An 8,348-nucleotide genomic window follows, 5' to 3' on the forward strand; every position below is an offset into this window, starting at 1 on the left:
GGGCTGTTTCACTGGAAGCCACTGGCTATGGACTCCCTGTGGTGTTACAAATGTCTAAAGGGAAAGAAGCAGTTAGTATTGGGGGCAGAGGTGCCAGCATGAATAGAATATTGGGGGGGATGACGACAGATAAGCCCCACTCTGCATAATCAATCACAAGACGTAGAAGTTTATGGGAGACTGAACTGCAACATTTTTCTAGACGCCGTGTTCTTTTTGTGCGGCCAACAGCAGAGCTCCAGGCTTAAACATGTGTGGAAAGTGAGTGCACATTATTTCATTTCAGGTTTATATGATATTGTTTGGAGAGGGAGGGGTGATGTTTGGGGGGGAGTGTTACCAGCAACCAGCATTTCTGGAGGGCAGGCTACACATTTTATTTAAATAAATCAATGTAGCTATGGTGCAAGTTTGCCCTAAAAGTTGCATAGTCCTCTTCCACCATCGCCATGTTGGATAGGACATAATATCTGGAGGCTGTCACCACCACTCCAGCTGCACGGTTTCTGGCATTACCCAAAACACCCCTGTGTAATCTTGTTATTCTTTATAATATGTACAGCTCTGAACCGGGGTTTTTTAAATGGGTCTTCCATATAATTTCCCCTCATTTCTGCTGCCCCCACTGATATATGTACCTGAATACTCCGCTCCTAACATAACCCAATAAGGAGCATGTGGTGGTGCAATACAATTATTTATTCAAAACAGAAATAATAAGGGTTTTATAATTACTCAGTGTACAAACAGCTGACGATGCACTTAAGCTTTTGGAGCATAAAGATACAGAGCAAAAGCAGGTACAACGAAATTCCCTTTGCCAAGCTGAAGACGCGTTACATGGGATTATAGCTCTAGTAGACTCTGTCAGGCAGAGGATCTCTAGACCGGCGCAGGCGTGCATGAGAGGCGAGAAGGCTGAACCGCAGACTAAATGGAAGAAGAAAGTGAAACTTGGCTATGAGAGGCAGGGAACATCCAGAGTACTGTGCAGATGATAAAGAGTTTGGATTTGACATCCTGCTTTATCACTACCCGAAGGAGTCTCAAAGTGGCTAACATTCTCCTTTCCCTTCCTCCCCCACAACAAACACTCTGTGAGGTGAGTGGGGCTGAGAGACTTCAGAGAAGTGTGACTAGCCCAAGGTCACCCAGCAGCTGCATGTGGAGGAGCGGAGACGCGAACCCGGTTCACCAGATTACGTGTCTACTGCTCTTAACTACTACACCACACTGGCTCTCCAAGAGAGAGCCATCTGCAAAGGCAGATGCATAGGAACTACTGATCTCATTTGATGCTCCTGATATCAGCCTGATGGAAGTGCTTGGTGGAAGACAGAAAGGAGGATCAATGTGAGGCGTGAAGGCCGCTCCCTGCAAAGCCATTTCCACCGGGCCTATGGGGCAAGACCCACACTCACCAGCCCTACAAAAGATGCAAGACTGATCCAATTTAAGAAACTACCCCTTTTGCCACACATACCAGCAACTCTCACACCAACTCACACCCACTCCCAAACTCCACTATCAACCACTCCAAATCAAATTCTGCCAACTGTCTCCAGCATCATTCAAACAGCCCTTTCAAATTCTCATCCAATCATCACTCACTACCAACATTCCAAGCTCCTTCCCTCTCCCTCCCTCCCCCACATTTACCTTAATTCCTCTATTATAGTTACCTATACATAATTGCCCTCTGATATGCCTACAGTATGCACATAAAGCAGAACAGTACAGTCCACTTCAGATTCTATGTCCCAAAATGGCACAGTTGGAGGACTTTGAAATTCTATAGGTAAGGCAAAAGGCATAAGCCCCCTTCACCATCCTGGTCCCATTCATGGCAGTAATGGTTTGAAGGAGACTGGTGCCACGTAGGCTTTTAGGAAGAGCTGTGGCTCAGCAGTGCAGCCTCTGTTTGGTGTGCAGAAAACCCCAGCTTCAGTCCTTAGCATCTCCATGGAGAACTGGAAAAGACTCCTTGTCTGAGACCCTGGAGAGGCTCACCCAGTCAGCATGGACAGTCCTGAACTCGATGAACCAGTGTTTTGACTTGGTATAAGACAACTTCCTATGGTCTGGAAGAATTTCAGCATTGCTCCTGATAATGCCCATTTTTGGGTTCTTATGCCAAATGACCTGTAGAATTTGATAACTGGAGAAACTTGAGGGGAAACTGGCACAAACACAAAAATGGCGGCATGGGGGGGTTAATCAGCATTTCACTTTCTTCCACCTCCACTTTCTCCCTCGCCACATGCCCATACCAAATAGCTGAAGACAGTATTTCAGAAACAATCTCTCTGCCCACTGTAGTGCTGGGCCCCTCAGAACAGCTGAGGAGATCACCCCTTTTTAGAGAAAGAAAAGGCATGTGTCAAGCTGCCTCACCCACAGAGCCTTCGGGCAAAACACATCATTCTTTTGGCGCTGTCAGGGACTGAATAAATCACAGATAACTGGGTTAAAATGTCAGCACCCAATGGGATTGAAATAAATCTGCTACCTTTCTGCATTCAAGGGAGATGCTAAACGGCAGTGCCACCAGCGCCTCATCCATTCGGCAGGGGCAAATTAAATATCTTAACGAGCATGAATATATATACATTTTATTCCCTTGCAATAAGTCCATGCTGGATCTCAAGGTGGCCAAGGTTAAAGACGTGTGAATGTGAATGATGGCGTTAAAAGGTTTTCAGACTCTGTTTATTAATAGCTCTCACCCTTTCACCCCAGCGGCATCCATCACAGCTTGGTTAAAATACCATCTCCCTTCATCAATCACTGGGATTCTTCCCTGCCCAGATGAAGATGAAGGGACGAGGGAACAGAATATCTACCAACTATTTGTACAGTTGCAAGGGCTTTGTAACCATAATGCCAAAACAGAATCTTGTAGGATCAAGATGGGGTGTTTGGGGTATTTTTTGTGGGATGTGTTATTACTAGAGAAGTCAAGTATAAAGTTTTCTGGTTGCCTAGAATGGACACACAGGGGAATGTTGCTCCAGAAAGAGAGGACTTCCTGTCATACCTGCTCTGGAGCTTCCTCCCCCTGTGTGTGACAGGGTAGATGGGTATGACCCTAGCTGACCATATAAAAGTGAGTAGTAAGACTTAGTCAACTCTTACTCTCTTACTCTGAAATATCTGAATTTACTCTTGGACTCTCCTGGCTCTTAGCCAGCACATGGCTCAACCTTCACATAGGATGGAGTCCACAAGCAGAAAGTCTGAGATGTAGCTCAGGCTTCTTTTGACTGTAACCACAGGATAAAGCCTGCCTTCAGATTACTGCTGTGAACTGAATGTGAGTAAAACTTTATTCTTACTTTTAAAGAAGACTGTGTTGTGTTATTATTATTTTAAGAGGGAAATAAAGGGGAAACTTACCAGGAACAATCCAGTCTGGACAAGCCAGACAGGATTGCTTAATTAAAGGATTCTAATGAATCATCTATTTGCTTCCAATAAGTTGCAAAGGGAATGTGCTCTGGTGTTTACTCACTAGCGTGAGTGAGGAGGGATAATATCAAAACAGCATATCCTCTCCTACTTTCCTTAACATTCCCACATTATTATTACTGTATTAAATCTCCTAACAGGGAGAAGACATCACTGGGTGGCTTTTAGATGTCCCAAAGGCCTTCATGAAGCCGTTGATCATCAAGGACAACCTTCCCTCCCACAAAATGTAAACTTCTTGAAGGAACTGATAGCTTTTTCTTTTTGTCTTCTGTTTTAATTTAGCTTGTCTCTCTGTAAACTGTTTGACGTTGGTAATGAAAAATGGAAATGGCAAATGGCCTCAAACTATCAGGAGTATATCCACTAAATGCAGCTGTAAGAAACAGACTTAACTGCCACTTACTTTGATGTTCTGCACTGTTCTCATTCCTGGATGTGTAGGGATAAATATGTTACAGTCATTTTTAGCTTGTATTAAGTAACATTTCCCTCCTTTCATCCAAAATATCTGAATTTACTCTAGGAAGATTCCTCCCCCCCCCCCAAAAAAAAGGTAAGTTTGCCATGAGAGAAAGAGGAAGATCACAAACAGCAGAATGCATGAATAACATTACTTGGCAAAGGCATGATTTAGAAATGGTTGTGACTAAATTGTGGGGGTTAACAGTAAGTGTGCAAAAGCTTTGGGAAACAAATCACCTGTTAATCACAGACATTCCATGGCAGACAAATGAGTGTGGAAATGATTCCCTGTAGACAGAAAAACCCACCTGACATTCTGCCTTCCAACATTTTACAGATAAAAATAAAGATCTTGTAACCTTTATTCTGTTTTCAAGGACTTTGCAAGCACCATCCAACCAACTATGGCACACTGTGGAAGGATTCACCACCTGCTACACCGACTTCTTTAAGGTGGCTGTGGCATTTGCCCATTCTTTTGAAAATGTCTGCACAGTGGGAGAGAAAGAGTTAATAGGTAGACCAATAGAAAAGCCAGAGGTGGAGCCTACCTGTTTATAAAAGGGCTTAGCCCAAGGTTGGTTTTAGTTAGTTAGTTGGTTGGTTGGGAAAGCCAGTTGGGAAAGCAGTTGGCAGACAGTTGGCAATAGAAAGACAGTGCAGTTGGTTCTTGTGTGAGGGGAGGCAGAAGCATTAGAGACAGGATAAAATAAGACTAAGAAGGTAAAGAGTAACAACGCTTTGAATGCAGTTAAAGTTCATTTGTGTTTGCAATAAATACACTCTTCTTTGTTAACTTAAGAATCTGACTGAGACTAAGTGATTTACCGGGGAGGACCTGGTTGGTGGCAGTGGATTAGTGGTGTACGGGTCAATAGTCCGTGAGACGACTGGGGGCTCCGTACGAACGCCACAGGGGCCATGGCTTAGTGATAGAGCATTTGACTTGAAGGCATACAGAGAGTTAAAGAAAAGGATTGGGTGCCCAATGATGGAAGCATTGCACTGTCCAAAACTCTGAAGATCTGCTGCCAGTCAGAGCAGACAGCCCTAGGCTTGATGGACAAATGGCGAGACCTAGTTTATACAGTAAGACAGTTTCTTACATCGTTTACTCCATAGTCACTTGTCGTTGCCCTCCACTGATTTAAAGAGGCTGGTTGTTCTTCGGAGAAATATGCATCATAAAAGCATAACTGACCTCCAACAGGTTATCAACAATTTAAAAACTTATTTCTGTGGCTACAGTGTGTGAAATGACAAGGTGTGCATGGCTGCATGCCAAAGCTGAGATCCACTCATGTCCCACTCAGAGACAAGAGAGAGAGAGAGAGAGAGAGAGAGAGAGAGAGAGAGAGAGATGAACCATGAGGAATGACAATATCAGGTGATAGAGAATCTCATGGGTTATCACCAACAGCTAATAACAATTCTATTCTCCCAGCCTCTTGGAGCAAAAATATTAACCATTATTTGGTTGTATTATTCTCAGGCTGTCGCACTATTGCTTGTTTTTCTCTTTTATTAACTGAGCTGGCCAATATATTAATGCATTTTCTGCATTGTTAGAAGCTTCAAAGGGGACTGGTTGCAATCTCTCTTATTTCTCAGTTCAACTAGATTCCAATGAAGAAGAAGAAGAAGAAGAAGAAGAAGAAGAAGAAGAAGAAGAAGAAGAAGAAGAAAAGTTTGGATTTGATATCCTGCTTTATCACTACCCTAGGAAGTTTCAAAACGGCATTTCCGTGCGCTGCTCTGGTTCGCCAGAAGCAGCTTAGTCATGCTGACCACATGACCCAGAAGCTGTACACCGGCTCCCTCGGCCAATAAAGCGAGATGAGCGCTGCAACCCCAGAGTCAGTCACGACTGGACCTAATGGTCAGGGGTCCCTTTACCTTTTTAGGAGTCTCAAAGCAGCTAACAATCTCCTTTCCCTTCTCCATCCCCTTTTACTCTATTTAGCTAAAATACTATTTGCACCTGCATTTAATATCAGGATGGCAATTCCTCTCTTCACGGCACTCTGATTTTATTCCATTTTTAAACAACTTCCCATAGAAGTATCTCATCCTTGTGTTCCCAGTTCAGCAATATTTTACAAGTATCAGATTTAACAACCATGATTCATCTTGGGAGAATCAGTGAGATTTCTTGCTGCCTTAGAATCAGACATCTTGGTGTCTTCAGACCCCCCAAAGTACGTAGTCACTTTGCCCTGTCTCATTCATCCCCCACCCCGGTGTTGCACATTGTAGATCAATAATGCTGAATGATGGGGCAGTTCCAACTGACCCTCATTATATGGGGTATCACCAGGGCCACAATACCTCAAGGACCTGTTGTCCTCATATGAAGTTACCAGGAACCTGCAATCATCATCTGATGCCAATTTTTGTGTACCCCCTCCAGAGGTCTAGAGGGTGGCAACATGAGAACGGGCCTTTTCTGCAGTTGCTCCCCATTTTTGGAATGCTCTCCCAAAGGAAGCTTGCCTAGCACCTTTCTTACATATCTTTAGGTACCAGGCTATGTGTTTGTGGAAGGTGAGTTATTAGAACATTTTTATGATGTATTTTGTATTCTTGTTTTGTATTTTTATGTTGTGAATCATCCTGAGATCTTTGCAGTGCATTTTTCTTCTTAAGAAAATGTTTAGGGGTACTCTCGTTTTGACTCAAGAAAATCACCATTTTATAGTTCAAATCAGGAAAAATAAATACAGTAAATGGACAAAAGGACAAAGAACATGCATTATACCAGGAAAGGAAATGAAGCCGCCATTGGAGGTGGTAACAACAAAACTGACCAATCACCATGCTAGATTCCAACTCCTACTTCACATATTAAATGTTTGCTTCCATCTGAGACTCAGGAAACACCGTAACAGGAAATGAGGCCGCCATTGGGGTTAGCAACGGAACTGACGATTCACCATGCTAGAGAAGAAACTTTTTTAAAAAATAGTTTCTTCTCCCGTTATATTCACAAAAAGTTTAGGGATATGCGTACCCCTGCGTACACCCACCCCCCCGGAAAAAAAGCACTGGATCTTTGGATAAAGGGCAGTACAGTGGTACCTTGGGTTACAGATGCTTCAGGTTACAGATGCTTCAGGTTTCAGACCCAGAAATAGTACCTCGGGTTAAGAACTTTGCTTCAGGATGAGAACAGAAATTGTGCAGCGGCGGCAGCAGAAGGCCCCATTAGCTAAAGTGGTGTTTCAGGTTAAGAACAGCTTCAGGTTAAGAACAGACCTCCGGAACGAATTAAGTTCTTAACCTGAGGTATCACTGTATACAAATTTAGTAAATAAACAAACCAACAACAACAATACAGGGGGCAACCATTTTAAGTGTGTCCAATTGAGGCACAATTGACAATATGTGGGTCCTTTTGGACCCAGAAGAGGGCAGAATGGGGGCAGGGTGGAATGGGGCAGGGCAGGGTACTCTTAAGCTCACTCTGGTGCTGTGCTTGGGGACCAGGAAGAGAACCCCAGTGCAAAATGGTCACCGCCTATATTGATAATCAGAATGAGAAGAACATGCCATGACAGCAGGCAGTCATTCCAATTCATAGTACACCATTTCTCTGTTTACTGGAGAGCACGCACAACCCCATACAAACAGGAGGAACCTTCTTTAGCACAACATAATTAGAAGCTTTCCAACCACACATGCAATTACATGCTCTATGGTTCCCTTTATTAAAGGTTTCCTTTGTCTGGATATGTGCCAAATTAGTTGCATGTGTGAATGTTTTTGCTGCACCGTAACCCTCAGCTATTTCGTACAGCAGGAACGCTGCATTGCATTAACCTCACAATTAACCCTTATTATTTGCAGGTGGATCAGCATTTCTCTCTGAGCAAGGACACTCCAGCTGCCCGGCCAGAGGCCTCCACTGCAGCTCGAAGAGGAAGATACTCCACATCTGCTTTTCGTTTGCAGTGCGGCTGTCTTAAGAGGGTTGTATAACGGAGGGAGACTGTGGAGTGAACATCAGCGGAGCGGTCGAAAGCTTTAGGAGCATCAACATGAAATCTGCCAAATCTCTCTAACTGGAACAGGATTGGTAACAGTTTTCAGGCCAAGATGCAGACCTCATTTATGAACATTGTGGGATGGCGGCCGGTGCACAGAGGGGGGTGGGTGGGTGGGATCTGCGAAAGCCTCGGTCCAAATCTATGCAAGAGGTTAGAATAATACAAGACACAAATATTCCAGAATGTCTCATCGCAATTAAGCTTTGCTATCCGAAAAGAAGCTGTCCATTTCACATTATTTTACAGGATAGGAAAAACAGACTTCAGGCTTCAAGATAAACATACATAAGAGTACTGGAAAGGAAAAAGAGTGTGAAGCTTATTAAAGCAAAGAAAAAGAAAAAAAAGTGACATAATGTTATTAGTAGT

The 8,348-nt window shown here is 43.5% G+C and overlaps 2 long non-coding RNA genes across 9 annotated transcripts; one reads left to right on the top strand and one right to left on the bottom strand.

Annotated features, from left to right (window-relative positions):
* Positions 1–681: 681 nt before the first annotated feature.
* Positions 682–5,175, bottom strand: LOC308459170. 4 transcript variants are annotated; one of them, XR_013977841.1, is made up of 5 exons: positions 5,060–5,175; positions 4,293–4,390; positions 3,875–3,900; positions 2,011–2,179; positions 682–930 (listed from the first exon to the last, which is right to left on the bottom strand). It is a non-coding gene; the product is annotated as an uncharacterized lncRNA (long non-coding RNA). The 4 variants fall into 4 exon arrangements; XR_013977842.1 differs by having other exon boundaries at positions 4,242–4,390; XR_013977843.1 differs by having other exon boundaries at positions 4,171–4,390.
* Positions 1,000–8,067, top strand: LOC308459168. 5 transcript variants are annotated; one of them, XR_013977835.1, is made up of 5 exons: positions 2,179–3,313; positions 3,609–3,697; positions 4,311–4,386; positions 4,736–5,003; positions 7,780–8,067. It is a non-coding gene; the product is annotated as an uncharacterized lncRNA (long non-coding RNA). The 5 variants fall into 5 exon arrangements; XR_013977836.1 differs by lacking the exon at positions 4,736–5,003 and adding an exon at positions 5,545–6,477; XR_013977834.1 differs by lacking the exons at positions 4,736–5,003; positions 7,780–8,067 and adding an exon at positions 1,000–1,798 and having other exon boundaries at positions 3,187–3,313; positions 4,311–4,435.
* Positions 8,068–8,348: the final 281 nt, after the last annotated feature.

The sequence above is a fragment of the Podarcis pityusensis genome (genome assembly GCF_964106645.2).
Source record: "Podarcis pityusensis genome assembly, chromosome: 12".
Lineage (NCBI taxonomy): Eukaryota > Metazoa > Chordata > Lepidosauria > Squamata > Lacertidae > Podarcis > Podarcis pityusensis.